The 18,597-nt window shown below is 41.3% G+C and overlaps 1 protein-coding gene and 1 long non-coding RNA gene across 3 annotated transcripts in view; both read left to right on the plus strand.

The window, feature by feature from the left end:
* The window catches only part of LOC116054717 (protocadherin-9), a 219,687-nt gene that overhangs the window by 59,705 nt on the left and 141,385 nt on the right, over nucleotides 1-18,597 (plus strand). The window lies entirely within an intron of this gene.
* Nucleotides 12,483-12,935, plus strand: LOC118494730. Its single transcript, XR_004896901.1, has 2 exons — nucleotides 12,483-12,669; nucleotides 12,706-12,935. It is a non-coding gene; the product is annotated as an uncharacterized LOC118494730 (long non-coding RNA).

The raw sequence follows: 18,597 nt of genomic DNA on the forward strand, positions 1-18,597 counted from the left end.
CGAGCTTCTACCATACCAAGGTGACATTAGCCATGTTGTCAAAAACAATCCTTGCAGGTGTCACTGTGGAGGCTGAAGATGAGCCAATGACAAATACAGTTATGTGGTATAGGCCTAGGGTAAATGCATTACTTTATAAAATGTACTTATTGACCCAGCCGGAAAATCATTAATAAATCAATTAGCTAAAATGCTACAGACACTTGCAGCTACTGTGTTAATGTTTGGACTTTTGTAAGAGACTGTGATGGAGTGCTAAATCATATTTGGGTATGAGCTGAGATGACACAGGATATGTTAGGGGGTTTGGAAATCCAATAGCCAGTAATACTACATCCTAAGATACAATTTGTAAAACAACTCTACGATACAACTCTGTATATTCTTCTTCTCGGATCAATTTTCACATTTATATTACTGTCATAACTTTTCCATTGATGTTCTATTTTTGACAGAAATGTGCAACCTGAAGACTCTAACTATGATTCTGTGTTTTAAAAGTTTGGCCCAATGTGGACATTATCATGTAATAAAAATGTAACTGAATGTGATACCAGTATGATGGTGGTGTGATAAGAACAGCTTATGTATTATGGAACTGTTTTCTACTGTTTAACTTTAAATAAGAGGTCAAAGTTTCAAATGCTAAAAGGCCGAATTTGCTACATCACACATCTAATTGTGGCACCAAATGTATTATGCATCTTGCTACTACCATGGTGTGCCTGTATTAGTCATAGAGCCCGGTTTGACATGGTTCCTTGCTATTTGGTTAGCATTTACTTTCTTTTCAGAGGTCACCTTTTCACAATAAGTGCTACTATTTAGAAAACAAAATGACTCCAGAGAAATAAAATAAAACAGATGATCACATGCTATTTCTGCATTTAGAACTGTGGGTTCTTTGCATTTTAACAAGAACTCTCTCCCTGAACCCTTACCCTGAATACAACCTTGCAGCACAGTATATGCAGCAAGCCTATGTTGACACTTTGAAAACCCTTCAGCGAATCAAGTAAAAGAAATCACCATTCTAGACCACAGTAGTCTTTGTACAGGAATGTTATTTTCTTCAACAAAGCTTTTTTTGTTCAGATTTTGGAAACGGTTGCATGTTTTACAGGCTCTGTTGACAGGAAAACTTTATGGTGAGATTCAAGTGATCCTAAGAGAGGTGCAGTTGTCATTGTGTGTGTGTGTGTTTTCCTGAGACTATGTCTCAATCAGCTACAGCAGAGAAATGCTCCGTGGACTGCAGAGTGGAAAAATGTGATAAAACCAGAGAGAAGAGGAAAGGCCGGGGGTGATATTACTTTAAATGAAATCGGTTCTGCTCAATTCTAAAACTCCCAATGAAATTGCCTCTATACATTACTATACTTAGTCAGCCTTTCTGTTTCTTGAGCGTTGGTGCTCTATTCATGATGAGAAACACTATAATAATTTATTGTTATGGTAAGGCTCAAGCTAGCTAAAGGAATTGAAATCATGCTAAGAGGTTTTGCCTTGGGAGAACAAAATGTGTTTACATTCAGCAATTACTAAATAATACAAGCTGACTTGTAGGTAGTATTTTTAGTTGTCGTTTCCTTTTTTTTCAGAACTGCAGAGCAAACACAAAATACACACACACACACTTTCCTTTTCATTGCTTGCAGTACTCCTCTTATCGTAACTCCGATCATCTACACTGCTTCTTATATTACATGGATTATTCCAGTTGTCCGACACACACAGAGCAATCAATGAAATCCGTGAGGGCGGATTCATACACACTCTTGCTTGCGACAGATTTATGTATTGTGGTGGTTACTGTGAAATAATATTTCACTAGTGGCCAATAAGACAGCAGATAATGTGGTAGATAAAATGAAAGCTTACAAAAATGTTCAGTCTAAGCATTATCATAACATTCATATGTATATTTTAAATTGATGGTATCAACAACTACAATTACACTAAGTTTATCTTTTCTTCACAGAGTGGAAACTTAGCTTCCTGCCTAAAATCATAAGGCAGCAGTGAAGTCAGGAGTAATTGCAACGACCTGGATTAAGCCGTAGTGGCTTTGTATGACACACTACTTACTCTTCTTACTGTTCGACTTTCTCTGAAGGTCAGTTTGGCCATTAGCTAGATCAGCCCAATGCTGCGTGCCCCACCTCTCCACTCCAATTCTTCTCATCTCCCCTCTCCTCACTTCTCCTCCCCTCTCCATGGTCTGAAGAGAGATGTGATGGGGCTAAATTTATCTTCACACAAACCAAAGCTAAGATGTTAAAAGAGAACTCCTGCCAGCTTGGTAGCTGACCGCCGACTGTAATCAACTTCACCTTTGCGAGGTGTCTGTCAAAATAACATGCACCCATTTCTCCTCTACCCTTTCCTCCATCCTTCTTTCTTTTTATCCTTCTCCTCAACTCAATCCTCCCATCCTCTGTTTTATTAACAACTGAGCTGGTGGCTTGTGATAACTGGTCACTCCTCCAGGCGTTGAAAGGCAAGGACACTCTATTATCCTAGCTAGATGGATGGGTTGAAATATTGCCTGCAAGTGGTAGAGCCTGCCAAATCCTCCAGTCTTAAAACCCCTTTGTCTCTGACAAGGAGGAACATTAGTGAGAGGGCCAGGTTCTTGGAGAGGGATACGCTTCTCTGAATATGACATGGATAGAGTAAGGCAGACACAGAAGTGCATATGTGTGGAAAGGAATCTCTATATAGCATAGCTCTATATGTAAGAAGAATGTATGAAAAACTTCCATTGCTTTGAGTAGCTACTGTTTTGTATTACTCGCTCTGTCCTTCCTTTTCCCCCACTGTGGGCGTGTGCATGTTAATGACAAAAAGAGAGAGAATACTTTGTATACATTAAAATGATTAACATGGTGCAGGTAGACAGCCGGTCAGCCAGACAGCAGGGTCACATATTAATTAGTGTCCTAATTATCAGTGACCTTTACCGCACAACAGTTGCATGCTTTTTACCCTCTGTGTCTCTGCCAATTCATTTAGGAATATGTAGCCTATTTGCAACTGGGAAGTGTCAGTAGTTCATGCATCTTAAAATAAGCTTTGAGGAACAGTGGTTGTATTTTAGTGTAGCTGTGCTTCTACAGTATACATCTTAATTATTTGGCAGTGTGACTGTTAGTCTTTATAGCGATAATAACTTCTCATAAAAAGTCCTTTGGGTTATTGAGTAAGTTTAGAAATTATTTTTTAGCTTTTCAAAATCCAGTCAGTACAGCCTTTCGACACAGTGGACACATGAACAAAGAAGATGCAGATGCAGGAACCAAACCAAGACAACGTACAAGTCACAGTTTTAAACGTGGTTAATATTGGGAAACGGTCGCAGTTTGGTTTGGTTTAGGCACAGAAACTACTTGGTTATATTCAGGCACCATAACTACGTAGTTAAAGCGTAACTCTCGGCAAAATGCAACCTAGGGTCTTTTTGTGAATGTACCCAAGTCAAACTTCCGTTTAAAAGCATAATTAGGACGGAAACGCCACTTTTAAGATTTATCGTATTTTCGTTTTTTGGTCAAATGGCTTTTTGAATGGGAGAGCTAGGGGCACTTTTATGATAGCATTAAAATCACTATTTTTAAAACACTAAGAAGGCTCGACACAACATGAAACTTTGCTCAAAGTATCACCAGGGGCTCTACACATGAACACGGGCATTACGAACATTGTTTGTGTACCCAGAGTTTACTAAAAAGGTTTTGAGCAACTCACGTTAGCAGTTGTTGTTTTCTGCCATTTTCAAAAATAGGCGATCTCTGAATGCGAATGAATGGACTCCATAGGAGGAAATGTCATTCTTATATGAGGTCAATATTGTGTTTCACTAACGACAAAACAATAAATTATCCGTGCATTTATATGGAACTAAGCTTTAGGAGCTTTCCATCTTTACTCTCCTCCCTCGACTATTTTTGACTTGCAAGATGGACGGCAACCGGAAGACCAACAGCTACAGTGAGTTGTTCAAAACCTTTCTTTTTAGTAAACTCTGTGTACAAAAATAATGTTCTCAATGCTCATGTTCATGTGTAGAGCCTCTGGGGATACTTCAAGCAAAGTTCCATGTTGTGTTGAGCCTTCTTAGTGTTTTAAAAATAGCGATTTTGATGCTATCATAGAAGTCCCCTAGCTCTATCATTCAAAAGGCCATTTAACCGAAAAACTAAAATACGGTAAATCTTAAAAGTGGAGCTTCTGTCCTAATTATGCTTTTAAATTAAAGTTTGACTTGGGTACATTCACAAAAAGACCCTAGGTTGCATTTTGGCAAGAGTTACGCTTTAAATTTAGAAAAATATTGTGGTTTGGGTTAAAATCTGACATTACTTCACTTCTGGTTACGCACATGACGCAAAACGTGATGTGGCTCCATTTGTTCCATTTCTTCCGTAAAAAGAAACTTTCCGTTTACTTTAATTTTACACACAAACACTGGTATCCTGGATGAAAGTCCTGTGTTTGTCATCCACCACCCCAACCACCCTCCATATGCAGAATTTGGCGCTCTTATACTTCGTCACCTTACTTTCTGCTTTTCTCCCGTCATAATTATTACGGCCACTAGAGGGCAGAGCCATTATAAACGTAAATATGAGTAATTGCTGGTTGAACAAATTACTTATGTGGCCTTTTATCAGGGTCTCAAAGCATCTGACTGTGACTAAGCAGTATGTAGTCTTCTATTTTAGCTATAGGATATTGTCCTTATATTAGTCAAGTTATCAAATAGAGTGGCAGATGTTATTTAGATATATAATAGGGTTTCAAAAACATTGAAGTACATAAGCCATTTACAGCAAAGGAAACAAACAAACCTATGGGTGAGTTCAACTCTCTTTATACTGTATGAAGTAGGCTACATACCAAGGAGAGAATGGACCAAGCCACTAAAGACTCTTAGCTATGCATTTGCCACACAGTTTGTACATGAACAGTTATGCACAAGTACAAAATGTGAGCGGAAGCTTTATTTACAATAGTCCTGTGGAGGAAAATTAAGAACTTACTGAAATGAGACTTTACTGGTTCTGAATCTGCCTCCCCTTAAGCACAGGATTCACATACAATGTCCATCTGGCATCTTTCACAGAAATGTTGAGCTATGAAGTTTATCACTGCCTCAAGGACTACTTTTTACACGGCATGCTCATCGTCCATGCTTTTTTAATTGAATTAAGGAGCACTGAGTGTGGCATCTCTGTTATTGTTATCTTGTAGGTGTGCAGGGTTATTAAAGAGGGACGCATGTTAAGTCATTTGTTATCCCTGGCATTCTAATAAACATGTTGGCTTTGGGCAAGGCCTGTAGGTTGTCTGTGCAGTTCAGATTGATACTCCTGCCATATCTAGTGCTATACAGCTCATTATCCTAACAGGATGCTTAAGAGGAGATGAATCTGGGAGAGAGTGTGGAGGACAAAGCACACAAGAGTAAAACTGCTCCACATGTTAGTGTTTTTTTATGTTTTATAGGAAAGAGTCAGGAATGCAATTTAAACCATGTATGCGCATAGAAGATCCTGTGTAAACATATGAAGAAAACATTGGAAATGATGTTTTCGCCACTGTCAAAAGAGAATAAAAACACATACAACAAAGACATTTAACCTCATCGCCCCAATTATTCCCAACTGAGACCCACACTTAGTTTGCTATCTTTTTTTTCCACCTCAAGCTCTAGTCCTTGACACAGATAACCCCATGGGTTTTGTGTCAGGGAATGCTTGATTTTGCTAATTGGTACCAAAGCTGTTAATTGGAGCTATGGAAACGGAGAATCAGAGTGTACTCTCTTGGGAAATATGTGTGTTCAACTTAATTTTCCACCTTTACTCATTGTTTTTTTTTAACTATCTAACAGCAGAGAGGACATTGGTGTGTTGTCACAACAAAATGCATAGTAGAGAAATACAATATGAAAAACAAACATATTCAGGTGGCATATTGTCATAATTGTGACACAAGGCTTATAAAGATGCACAATGGTTTTTAGACAGTTCACAGTAAAGATGCACTGATTCCACTTTTCCCCTCTAATACTGACTTTGGGTAATACTGAATACTGAATAAGATCCTAATCTGAAACCGGCGCTCTTTATTTCCCAAAATGTAAAATCTATTAACCTTTGTATGTGGAACTGATTAAAATACTGTATTTATAAGGTCTTGTAATGCTTTAACTACAGTACACGTCACACGTAATAAAATGTATTGTGTCCATGCAAAATTTCAAAATGACCTACAGAAAGTAAAACTAACTGTTGTTGAATGTGCTAAATCTTCTATTGTCTTATCTTTGTGTTTGTATGTATGTATGTTTTGTATGTTCCCTTTAAGTAATATGTGGTAGACAGTATGTCTGTATGTTTTTATGTTTGTGTGTACCCTTCCTGTAATATGTTATGTGTACTTTTATATCTGGACCTTGAGTCTGTAAATAAAGTTATAATAATAATATTGTGCTATCTAGTGAGCTCTATCTCCTTGATGGATATATTAAAAGATAGATGGATAGAAAGGTGGATAGATGGATAGGGACACAGACACACATAAGCACATAGATCTAACATGCCTGGAAAAATGAAAACAAAATATATTCCAGTGAATTTTTCCTCCAACTGTGATCAGTTAATCTCTTTCAGCCACTTTACCTCTTCTCAGGGGCCAAACAGTCATCCCCTCAAATGCTCAAATTATTTTTCCATTGTCAGCAACATTAGCAGCTTTAAACTCCCTGTCACTTTGCAACAGACCCATGCTGTGCACCTTGGGAAATACAGCACGTTCAATTTATCATGGGAAATCATCATCAAAAACAAACAGAGTAAGCATTGACGCATCAACTGTAAAATAACAGAATTGGAGGAACATCCCTTTCTCACTTCTGCAACAGTTCTTGCTGTTCTTTGGAGTTTGAGTTGCTCACTCTAACCCAATATGTTGTGACACTGACAACCAAACAACATTTTTATTTATTTATCTATTTTTTTGTGATGTGAATTTGTTTCAGAGGGACTGTCATCTTGCACATATCACCGCATGGTGGAAAACACAAATCTCCAAAATGTCAATTTTTTAGGAAAATAACTTTTTTATTTAGTTTGGTCACAATGTACTTTTGAGATGTTCCACCTAATTTTAAAAGGGTTTCATGAGAATAAGAGGTTGGAAAATTTTGGAAAGACGAGATTTTAAAACTATTTTAAAGAAAACTTCAATGAAGAAATATGACTGGAAAAATAGTCTTTTATTCTGACTGAGACTGACTTCTGAGACTGACTTCTCTCCTTTATAACTAACGAGAAATATTGTCACATTTTAACATCGTGAGATCTTGTGGGACGAGGTCTCGTCACACCTTGACAGTGATACGCCTATTTGGAATCAAACATACCACAAACATGGATTGAATTAAACTATGCTGATATACTATACTGAGTGTTCAGCTTTTTCTCAAAAATAACTTAGTTGTATACTCTATATTGTATTTTTATTTTGGCAGTGGCAAGTCATCTTAATGGTGTCTATGTGATAAAGTGTCCTCATCAAAAACCTCACAGTGACAAAATCCTGCCTCGTAGACAGCAGATGCTGCGGCAGCTTTTGATCTGTTGCCCAGTACTGAGAACTCATGCAGTTCAAGTCTGGGTACTAACAAAATGTCTTGATTTGTAGTACAACATACCCACGTGAATCCAGCGGTGTAGTCGACATGCTGGAATTTGTCCAGAGTGGTTAGAGGATTTTCAGATGTTTGACATGTAAAATGGGACCAGGACCATTTGTGAGATATCAACAACAACGGTTGGCTGAGAAACAGCAAAAGAAGAAAAGGACAAAAGAATACAAACTAAAAAATAAGTTGTATGGCTTTTCAACGCAGAAACCTCCGTGATTTCAAATAAATCAAAACTGATGAGGGCTCTTGTCGTTATGGACAAGTGAGTAATATCGTGAGCTTCACTGTTTTACTGTTTGGAGTTTTCAACAGGTCAGTTTAACCTTGTCCGTTTGCTATTGTTTGTGATGGCTGCTCCCAACTGGTTGGCTTTACAGCAGTAGCGACACTTTGCTAATCCACAACCTAACGTGAGCTAAAATCGACTCATCGCCATATTTTGTTTATTCAGCAGAGACACTAACAGAAGTGGTCGCTATGGCAATGTGCGTCCATGAATCTGGGGGCGGAGATTCGGAAGGGCTGGGATTGTAATTGTTTGGCAATTGAGTTCAAATATCAACAATCTTCGCACAGCATAACTTACTGCACCTTTAAGTTACCAGCTAACGCTTGCCGTAGCTAGCTATATTAGTTTGGATAACGCTGAACATGAAGACATTTTTAGGCAACAAAATGTTTCAATTAACTCATACAGTGAGAGGGTCAAAGTTCAAGACAGAAACATGGACAACACCGAAAAACAAGTTCACAGCTATTTTAAAGTGCCCATATTATGAAAAAATCACTTTTTCTGGGATTTGGGGTGTTATGTTGTGTCTCTGGTGCTTCCACACACATACAAACTTTGAAAAAAATCCATCCATGCTGTTTAGAGTGAGATACAGTTTCTGAATGTGTCCTGCCTTCAGTCTCTGGGTGAGCTGTTCAAAATCGGCACGGCTTGTGACGTCACAAGCCGAAACGAGCATGCTAACGCTAATGCTAGCATGCTAACGCTAGCATGCTACCTCATTCTCAATAGCAAAGGATTGCTACAACACACACAAGTTCACCATAATCTACAAAAGAACTACTTACATGTGCGCCTTGATTTAGAAGTCTCCCAGCTAATCCTGCCTTGTAACTGACTGAAGTTATAGAAACAGCCTTTCTTTTACTGTCTATGGAGCTAGCTAGCTGACATGATCTACATCTGAGCTACTGCACATGTGCAAGTGCAATCAAAGATAGTACAGAAGAAGAAATAAAATAAAATAAAATAAATATGGTATATGGTATATAAAATATGGTGTTTTTTGAAAATTAAACCATGTAAACCTATTCTGGTACAACCTTAAAATACAATTATGAACCTGAAAATGAGCATAATATGGCTGCTTTAATGTATACAGTGCCATGGTATGCAATGCTAATTCTCTGTTATGATTGACCAGTTGGTGTATAGCCAAGATATAGAAACTAACCTTTTTTTGCATCCAGGGGAGTCGACCCCTGCTGGAAATTAGATTAAATGCAGGTTTAAGGCACTCGGTCCGTGTACTTGGTGGCCAACGGACTTTCGTTTTGAAAGGAAAAAAACAAAAACGAAAAACGGCCAGTTTCCCAATTACCATTAGTAAATAGGAAAACAAAAAACGGAAAACAACCCATTATTCGTTTTTTGTTTTGATATTAAAAAACGGAAAACGAAAAACAATCTCGTTATCCGATTGTCTTTGATGTATTTGTAGATGGAACTCGGAAATTAAAATACGTGTGTATAAGTCGTATTCCTTAATTTTGCATTGGTATTTTTTTCGCGACCCGGAAGTTACTCCCGCCACGCCAAGACCCGCCCTTCAATAGCATTTATTGGCCAGTACCGCCTGTAAGATCCGTTCTGTGCATGCGCATAATTACGTAGTAGAAAACTAACAATGTCCATGTGCGATTTGTAACTGTCGGTACACGATCCGTTCTGCCTGCACGATAGACTGTATATAAGTAACATGTCTCAACACTTTACGACCAAACATTACAACTTTTTTATTAAATCTTTTTTTATTAAATCTTTATTATACAATAGTCATAGCTACAAACATTCGAAACTTGTCACTGATCCAAAACCGTGTAGCGACATCGTTGTTGTGTTGTTTACGTTAATGTTTTTACCTAATACTTCGTCTTGACTAATAACCATAGACTGTCTATTATTAATGCGATGAAGTGTAAACGTACATAAGTGTCCTTTTGAAGATGGGATGACAGCTCTCCCAGCCACCACTGCTGTATACCACTATAGTAGCTACATGCTAACGGCAGTAAACACTATAGTAGCTACATGCTAACGGTCATCTTAGCTGGCAATGTTGTTAAATTCTCCCCATTTCCGGGTCACATTCCTGCTGAAACATGTCCGATTGTGTAGTGTTTGGTCCGCGATTTTTGACGTTAGAAAGTGCTGCTTCGTTCCACTACAATCTAACGTTAGCATTGTTGGGTACACGTAGGGGTACAGATCAGATTATTGGCATATTATCAAAGATGTTTATCAATATTAATAAAGTTATGAATATGGTTATTAATAACTTTATCAAATCAACAAACAATCAAAACGGGGCACCACCCTGGAACTTCAGGGGCCAATATTGAACTGTGGAATAGTCTCATTTGTCAGTGGAAGGGTGAAATCCGAGCACTGACCTGTGTTTAACCAGCAATTAATACAACAATACACAAATAATCACAAACAACTGCTAATTAACGTATAGTAGAATTTATTAACTTCAAAATTATCAATGGCCAATCAATAATTCTTTGATCAATTAAAACCAATATACGTTTCTTTTAAGTACAACAAAACAAAGCAAAACAAAACAGCATGTGGGAGACCCTCTGTGTGTGTGTGTGTGTGTGTGTGTGTGTGTGTGTGTGTGTGGGTGTGAGAGAGTGAGTGTGAAAGAGTAGGGGGTGACGAGGTGTAGTCTAGCCAAAGACTACAAAAATGGCTACTCTTGTGAGCTGCACAAAACTGTTTCACCCCAAGAGGGCGGTATTGATAGGCTAGGCCTAAGATTAGCCGTTAGCTCATTCAGGCTAAGCTATGTGCTAACAACAATAGGCTAGCTGCTAAGCTAACGTGTCTGCACACGTGTGGCTGACCAGAGGGAGACACAGGAGCGCAGAACTGTGGAGCGGTGTGCGCTCTGCAGTTTATGTGACTCGCTGTTTGACCAGCTGTTCACCTTAGCGCGTGTGTGTAACTAGCTATGTGTTCATATATGTGTGTGTGAGAGAAAGGTTAGAGAAGTAGGAAAGAAAGATATATATATATATATATATACTTGGATCTAACAGTACCTAAAACTCCTCAGCAGTGGGAGAAGCAGAAAGTAGCATTTACAGCCTGAACAAGCTAGCTACATATTCAACACAACATATCAACAATGCACTGTGATCAGAGTACATTCACAGAATAGATTTGACTCAGCGGTCACAATCCTAGATTAATACATTACACGCGCAGCAGTAGCGCTGTATTAATCAGATCACATTAATGGTAACACAAAGTAGCAGCAATAGCAAATTACTCATTAATAAAACACACTATTTATCTCTGCCCAGACGTAAGCCTTCTTACTGTGTGTTCAGTCCGTTTGTCCGTAGGTTTCCACGAAAGAAACGGGGGTCCGTGTCTACTCGTCAGCAGATCAGAGGAAGCTCTCCTTCCAAAAAGGCCAGAAAGAAGGGAGCTAGAGTCGACTTGAGACGAAAAACGTTGTTTCCTTCTCCTGCAGATATGAAAACACTGGCGAGTGGTTTCAGAGGATCCACGGTGCTCCCAGCACCGAAATTAAGTCCACTTAGTTTCAAAAATGGAAGTTTTAGCACAAACTTGTAGTGCTGACCTGTCGTCAACTGGAGTTGAGGTGGAAAGCATTTGTTTCTGTGTGTCATGCTGTAGTGACCAAAGTCACAGGGCAAAAGACGAGAAGTGGGGGGTGACATGGAGTTTTATAGCTCAGGTCACCAGACCTGGCTCCATGCTGGTTTTATGGTACCTCTGAACCAATGGGAATGCAGGACCTCCTGGTGTTTCGGCCATTTTGTGCAGTAACACCTAGGTGCGACTTTTAGGCTGCAAGGTCTGCATGCAGGCCGTTGTTAGAAAATGGGTGATGAACCATCTTTCCTGAGGAGACCTGGATCGGAATTTTCCAAGTAGGCCTTCTTTGTCTCAGGCCCATTGTCTCTGAGCACATGTTGGCTGGAAATCCTTTGTTTGACAAGATAATGTTTAACTCACTCCTGGACGGTCCCAACAGTCCCCCTTTTGGTCTGAAGAGCGGGTTGAACCCCGATTTTCGGAGCAACCACGGACCGAACAGTTCATGGGAGAAAGGGTTAAACTGATAGTACATAGTCCTTGCATTCCTGAGAATGGGAAACAGTTCACAAGTTCATATTGTTCATTGAGGCTGAGGCTAGTGTCTGGGCAGACAGTAGGCTAAGGCAGCATCTGGGCAGATGACTTCTAACTGTAGCTAAACAAAACATGTTTAAACAAAACACAATCCTTCAAATAATAAACAATGAATCATCCCTTGTACAATCATTGCTGCTGTTTCAATATGACATGAACTCAAAATATAGTGAAACAAAAAAATGAAGGAAGATAGGAAAGAAAAGTGAAGTAGTTAGGGGTTAACAGGTTCACTCCAGAAAAGAATTGGGGTTAGCCAGTGTATGTACATGTGACTGTGTGCATGTACGTTTTACTGTCAAAACAAACACTCAATACAGACTCTAGTCTGTATACATTCTATCTTCTGATGCATAGGTTAAAAATGAGTCCTATCTCTCATTCTTATGAGCTATCGAAATTTGGAATTGCACTGCCAAGACTATACGTCAGATGTACCTGTGAAGATTGCACAATACGGTTAGTAGCAGATTTATGGGTCTACACCGAGGTCCCTGGACACCAGGCCGGCTGGCATCCTTTCAAGGCTCGAGTTTGTTGACCGAAGAGTTCCTTTCTCTACCGATGCTTCGCATTAAATCTCTCGCTACTCGCACCTGGATTGTGTTTTCTGTGACATCTGACAGTCTAAAGCACGAACAGTGTTTTTTAGGAGCAGAATGGAAAGTAACAGTAAAATGTTATCCTGAAAATAATTTTACTACCGAAGCTTTGAGGTAGTTTGATTACTGTTTGGAAAAGTTTAGGATGGGAGTGCATGTCAACAGAGTGAGGTGAGAGCATGCAGCTATTCCTATGACTCAACTGGTTTGCGTTTCTATCCTCTTGGGGGGGAAGCCTCCCTCCCCTTTTCCTGGGCGTGAGGACCGCCTGTTGAGTCGGTCTGGCTGAACGTGGGGTTCCGAAGCAGAAACGCGGCTGTCATGGTTGTGCAGTTGGGTAATGAGAAGCATTCAACCCACACGGTGAGAGTGCACGTGACAGTGAGGAGGTACTGGTTACCTCGCCCAGTTCTGGTAACTGGGCCGATCAAGTTTACCTGGAGGTGGGGACATACGTGTAGGACCCCCTTTCCCTGGAGTACAGAGAAGGCGCCTGCTCCAGCCACCTTGAGGAGAGTCTGCTGGGACTCTGAAGGAAAGCAGTGGTTTTGCTGTGCAAAAGCTGGAGGCGGATCAGGTGGGCGCAAGAAATGGTGCAAGTCTGGCCTGACGGCAGGGTTCTTTGGCCAAAGTGATATGGGCACATCTGTGCGTGTGGCGCCATAAAAGGGTGCACCTTCAACCATACAGGGGCAGTGCGGTGCATCGCTGTTGTTCAGCGAGCAAAGGAAAGGCCTGTGAGGGTTGGAAAAATCAAGGCTGCCAGACTGCGGCAGCTGTGTGCTCGCTGGCAGCAAGGAAGAGTCAGAGCCAGGATCAGGCTCTGGAAGAATCATGGCCATTTGCTCATGAATGACGGTGACTTGTCCGTCTGGGGCTGGCAGACTGCCTGCAGGATCAAGTGGCTTCAGGGTGTCGACCTGAGCCTGACTGTGTCCACGGTGGCAGTCAGTGAGTGGGCCCGGTCTCCAGTGGTTGTGACTGGTGTCCAAGCCATCTGTGTCACTTACACAGATGTGAATAGGATGCACAAGAGTCATCCTCTGGGGTGTGATATCGACCAAAACAGGTTTTGTGATGGGCGATTTATCTGGCAGGTAGCTGGGAATGCTACCACTGAATGCTACAGCTAGTACTTGTGTACTGTGGGGGAGCATTGTTTTAATGACTTCTGCTAAAGTGTTAGAATGTGTCTGACTTTTCCTGGAGATGCAGTCCAGCAGGGCTAGGGTGGCGACACCCCCTTTTGCCCCTGCTGTGGTATCTGTACCGTGGGCTTTGCCCTTGTGGGCAGGGTCTCCACAGGACGTCAGGGGAGGGGCTTGTGAGGCACTAGGCGTCATGGTTTCAGGGAGCACTCTGGGCTCCTCTAGGTCCCCTCCCTGGTCTGGTTCTGCTGAATACAGACCTTGTTTTGGGGATGAACGGGTGTTGTCCAAGTCATCAGGAGCTCCCTCCCTCTTTCGTGGGGGCGGAGTCCAGGCAGAGTGTGGCTTTAAGCTACACAAAGTATCCATCGCGGTGGATGAAAGTTTCGATCCACTGTAACCGCACAGGGTTTGGAAGGTTTCTTCCTCTTTAACGAGTGGAGAAGATCTGTTTTCTTCAGGAAGCAGGATTTTGCAATCAGAAATTAGCTGCGGTGTCTCCTTGAAGAGTGGAGCACCTGTTTCCAGCAAACGGGCCGATAGAGGCTCTTGATAACTCTCAATTATGACCAGCTCTGACACCTCCCTACTGGAGTTCACTAGGCTGCTAGCCCTGGTCTCTGAGTAGACCGAAGTGACTGGAGGCTCCGAGGGGAGCCAAGTAGGTTCATCCAGGTCAGCTGGACCGTTGGATGTGGTAGGAGGGTCATGGTCAAAGGCAGAATCACGTGATTCTTGGACGTGCGAAGGTGTCAGCATACTTACCCGTTCCGTTGGGTCAAACTGGACACTCTTTCGGAGTCGGAGAGGATCATGCAGCCAAGGCTCGATCTGGCGAGTGCTCAGATCATGTTTTCGGAGCCAGCGGGGGCCGTTCGAAACATCAGAAGAATCATAGTCACTCAGGTGAGGACGGTTCCTCCCCTTTGGCAGTGGGGATGGAGTCTGATCAAAGCGGGATGGCGAGCTTTGTGGCTCGTATCGTTTGTCAGTGGACGGAACTCTGATTCTACCTGTGTTTCTCTGATGTTGCAAGAGATCCCTCCCCCTTTTGGCAGGGGAGTGGTACTCTCTCCTCCGAGGGGGAGGAGATGAAGAAGAAGAAGAGTCTCTCCTCTGGGAAGGTGAGGAAAAGGGTTTTCTCCACCGAGGTGGTGGAGAAGAACAAGACTGGTGTCTCCGAGGAGGAGAACCAGAAGAAGAAGATGAACGGTCTCTTCTCTGGGAAGAAGACAAGTGGGTTTCTCGCCGAGGTGGCGAAGAAGAAAAGTGTCTCTGACTGTGAGGAGACCAAGGAGGAGGAGAAAGGGAATGGTCTCTCCTGTGAGGGGGAGAATAGAACGCTGTTCTTTGCTCAGCACGCCGGAGCTGTGCTGACAGATCGTCACGGCTCTCCTCTAACCGAGAGATCTCATCACGCCTGGCTTGGACTCTCTGTCTAAGCCACGACGTTTTGCGCTGCTCAGCTTCATAGCTGGTCTGCAGCTGTGCGAGCTGTGCTTGGAGGACAGCGCGTTGCCGATGGGCTCTGCTCTGATAGATGAGCACCAATTGACCAAGCAAGCCTTGTATGGAAGCTTTTAGCATCCAAGACGGCTGTGCAATGTAAGCTAACAGTTCCTGGAGTATCTCATCGCAGGTAGCTTCATAACCTTCAAGGTTATTCCTATCCTCTGAGGAGTCTAGGATGAGACAAACGACCACATTCTGCAGGACTGTGTCGGTTGGCTCATTGGAAGTTCTCACTCCCAGCCTCTGGTAATCAAAGCAACTCATTTTTACCTCTTTAGTAAACAGATTGCTACCAGGGCTAAATTCCTTTTGTGGTGACAAAGGGAACTAACTGTGAAAAAGTTGATACAAGTAACACAGGTGAAAGGCTCAACCTGTAGTTCTTTTAGTTTTAAGTGTTGACTGCTAATTAAGCTAATTACTACAACCTAATCCTGTCAAGGATTTCAAGATCAAGTAGAGAACGCGAAAATGTTGTTATCTAGACAACAAAGAATCTAACCAATGTACACACTGAAAATTCACAAACCACAACTGAATGTATGCTTGGCAGGTTACAGAAAAATTAATTTTCAAAAATAAAAATTTTCAAAAAAATGATTAAAAATAATGGACAATTCTGCCTAATTGTTGCAATAAAGCAGATATTCAACGCTCGCATGGGCGTTAATGTTTCCAAAAACAATAATTTTCAAAAATAAAATTTCTTTTTCAAAAAAAATTAAGTTTAAAAATTAAAATTTATGAATTATTATGTATAATTATTGTAATAACGCTGGTATCTAACAGGCCTCACACGGGGCACTATTTATGTTGGGTACACGTAGGGGTACAGATCAGATTATTGGCATATTATCAAAGATGTTTATCAATATTAATAAAGTTATGAATATGGTTATTAATAACTTTATCAAATCAACAAACAATCAAAACGGGGCACCACCCTGGAACTTCAGGGGCCAATATTGAACTGTGGAATAGTCTCATTTGTCAGTGGAAGGGTGAAATCCGAGCACTGACCTGTGTTTAACCAGCAATTAATACAATAATACACAAATAATCACAAACAACTGCTAATTAACGTATAGTAGAATTTATTAACTTCAAAATTATCAATGGCCAATCAATAATCCTTTGATCAATTAAAACCAATATACGTTTCTTTTAAGTACAACAAAACAAAGCAAAACAAAACAGCATGTGGGAGACCCTCTGTGTGTGTGTGTGTGTGTGTGTGTGTGTGTGTGTGTGTGTGTGTGTGTGTGTGGGTGTGAGAGAGTGAGTGTGAAAGAGTAGGGGGTGACGAGGTGTAGTCTAGCCAAAGACTACAAAAATGGCTACTCTTGTGAGCTGCACAAAACTGTTTCACCCCAAGAGGGCGGTATTGATAGGCTAGGCCTAAGATTAGCCGTTAGCTCATTCAGGCTAAGCTATGTGCTAACAACAATAGGCTAGCTGCTAAGCTAACGTGTCTGCACACGTGTGGCTGACCAGAGGGAGACACAGGAGCGCAGAACTGTGGAGCGGTGTGCGCTCTGCAGTTTATGTGACTCGCTGTTTGACCAGCTGTTCACCTTAGCGCGTGTGTGTAACTAGCTATGTGTTCATATATGTGTGTGTAAGAGAAAGGTTAGAGAAGTAGGAAAGAAAGATATATATATATATATATACTTGGATCTAACAGTACCTAAAACTCCTCAGCAGTGGGAGAAGCAGAAAGTAGCATTTACAGCCTGAACAAGCTAGCTACATATTCAACACAACATATCAACAATGCACCGTGATCAGAGTACATTCACAGAATAGATTTGACTCAGCGGTCACAATCCTAGATTAATACATTACACGCGCAGCAGTAGCGCTGTATTAATCAGATCACATTAATGGTAACACAAAGTAGCAGCAATAGCAAATTACTCATTAATAAAACACACTATTTATCTCTGCCCAGACGTAAGCCTTCTTACTGTGTGTTCAGTCCGTTTGTCCGTAGGTTTCCACGAAAGAAACGGGGGTCCGTGTCTACTCGTCAGCAGATCAGAGGAAGCTCTCCTTCCAAAAATGGCAGAAAGAAGGGAGCTAGAGTCGACTTGAGATGAAAAACGTTGTTTCCTTCTCCTGCAGATATGAAAACACTGGCGAGTGGTTTCAGAGGATCCACGGTGCTCCCAGCACCGAAATTAAGTCCACTTAGTTTCAAAAATGGAAGTTTTAGCACAAACTTGTAGTGCTGACCTGTCGTCAACTGGAGTTGAGGTGGAAAGCATTTGTTTCTGTGTGTCATGCTGTAGTGACCAAAGTCACAGGGCAAAAGACGAGAAGTGGGGGGTGACATGGAGTTTTATAGCTCAGGTCACCAGACCTGGCTCCATGCTGGTTTTATGGTACCTCTGAACCAATGGGAATGCAGGACCTCCTGGTGTTTCGGCCATTTTGTGCAGTAACACCTAGGTGCGACTTTTAGGCTGCAAGGTCTGCATGCAGGCCGTTGTTAGAAAATGGGTGATGAACCATCTTTCCTGAGGAGACCTGGATCGGAATTTTCCAAGTAGGCCTTCTTTGTCTCAGGCCCATTGTCTCTGAGCACATGTTGGCTGGAAATCCTTTGTTTGACAAGATAATGTTTAACTCACTCCTGGACGGTCCCAACAGCATACTCATAGCTAACTATTGTAGCTGCATGCTAACGCGACATAGCGGAGCATATATAGCTAGCTATGTACGTATGTAGCAGGACTTTGTACTGTAAAAAATCACCAATAAAGGCTTCTAAACCAAATACTAAACAAATACAAATACAGTAAAGTGACCGGAATTAGGGGTGAAATGTCCAGCATTGAGCTACATAATAGTTTGCTAGGAGTTAGCTGGTCTCTCACAGAGATCTCATTTGTAGCCCTGTTTTTACCTGATACTTTCATAAAAGTACAAACACAGTGAGAGGTATACACATGCTTAAACTTTATTTAAAACATGGTTAACCTGAAGCAGGACGGAGTCATGACTTATAACACCAAAGCAAGGCTTCTAGCTCAGGCTAGCTAGCGTTAGCAAATTACCTTCAAAGTTGCAAAGAAATGACGAAACGTAAAATTTGAAGCCTTTATTTAATTTGCTACATGGTGTTGTACTGGATGGCCGGACGACCCTCCGTAT

The sequence above is a fragment of the Sander lucioperca genome, chromosome 3, assembly GCF_008315115.2.
Source record: "Sander lucioperca isolate FBNREF2018 chromosome 3, SLUC_FBN_1.2, whole genome shotgun sequence".
Lineage (NCBI taxonomy): Eukaryota > Metazoa > Chordata > Actinopteri > Perciformes > Percidae > Sander > Sander lucioperca.